We start from the raw sequence: 1,341 nt of genomic DNA, 5'->3' as shown, positions 1-1,341 counted from the left end.
TCTATCATATCCTTGCTGTCAAACCATTTAGTGCCAAGGAAAATTACTAATCCCAGAAGAATGCATAGATGTGGGGTGTTAGACACCTCTTGTAAGATCTCCCACATGGCACATTCAAAAAGACCATTAAAATTCTCGAGGGTAATATTCTCAGACATCTTTTTTTTTATATGGAAAAAAATTTACCTGTAATGACTGGTTTCTGCCAGAGGTGGTGGAAGAGTCCACTTGAGTCCACATGGAGGTCCAGTCTGAAACAAGTCAAAACCGAAATTTATTGTTCTGGCTGAGGATTTATGAGGTTACCTTGAATCAGACCAAGTCTGCTGCTGAGGTGGTCCGTGCAGGCAAGCGCAATGTGAGCCCCGGAGCACTAGCGGCCGCACGCTCGGGGGAGAGTGCCCGGCACTGGCGGCTAATCTGACGCTGGAGCGCACTGGGCCGGGGAGAGTGCACAGGGAGAGGCGAGCAGAGTCGGCGGGTGGCGACCAATCTCGCTCGCAAAGGCTGACTAGATCGGGTTCCCCTGTGCAGGGCGGTGGCTGAAGGCCCTTTGACCCGGGACCCGCGGGGGTCCAGCTGAGGACACCGCCCGGGTCCTGGTGCGGGCGCAGGGAAAATCTGCCACAACGTTGGAGCGCCAAATGAAGGCGGATCGAATTAATACAGGCCAATTGGTATAAGATGATACAACTTTAATGTAAATAGCACGCTCACGCAACCAAAGTTCCCGCGATGCCCAGAAACAGGAAACAGGAAGGGCTCCAGCGTCTGTGCCCCCCAATTTATAAACATTTGCCCGAGGCCGTCCCGCCCCCAAAAGGCAGGCTCTCTCTACAGCAGACATTGGATAAATGAATGCAGATCAACAGGGGCAGGAAGGGTAACACTTTACAGTCAGGAAACACACTGGGGAGTCTCTCACAGGCCCCCATGTCATTCTCTATGACCGTGGGAAAACACTCCTTTCCAGAGCAGTTAAAAGTCCCGATGCCTATTGTAAAGAAACATACTACTCTGGAAGATAGAATAGTTTTAAGAGATAAAACAAAAATTTTAGGAAAAACCATAAAGCAATATTATAAAGATTAGATTTGAACAAGAGAGACCTCTTAATTAGAACAGACCATAGTTCGTCAACTAGAGTGATCATTCAATCTAAACTAACTTATAAAGCTGACTTTTCATTTGATCAGAAAGTGACTTTAGAACTTTGCCAAGACAAAGTGAGACAGTCCTTCAAAAATCCTGCTTCAGCCGGGCGGTGGTGGCGCACGCCTGTAATCCCAGCACTCGGGAGGCAGAGGCAGGCGGATCTCTGTGAGTTCGAGGCCAGCCTGG

The sequence above is a fragment of the Microtus ochrogaster genome, unplaced genomic scaffold, assembly GCF_000317375.1.
Source record: "Microtus ochrogaster isolate Prairie Vole_2 unplaced genomic scaffold, MicOch1.0 UNK14, whole genome shotgun sequence".
NCBI classification, from domain to species: domain Eukaryota; kingdom Metazoa; phylum Chordata; class Mammalia; order Rodentia; family Cricetidae; genus Microtus; species Microtus ochrogaster.
Note: the sequence above shows the minus strand (reverse complement) of the source record.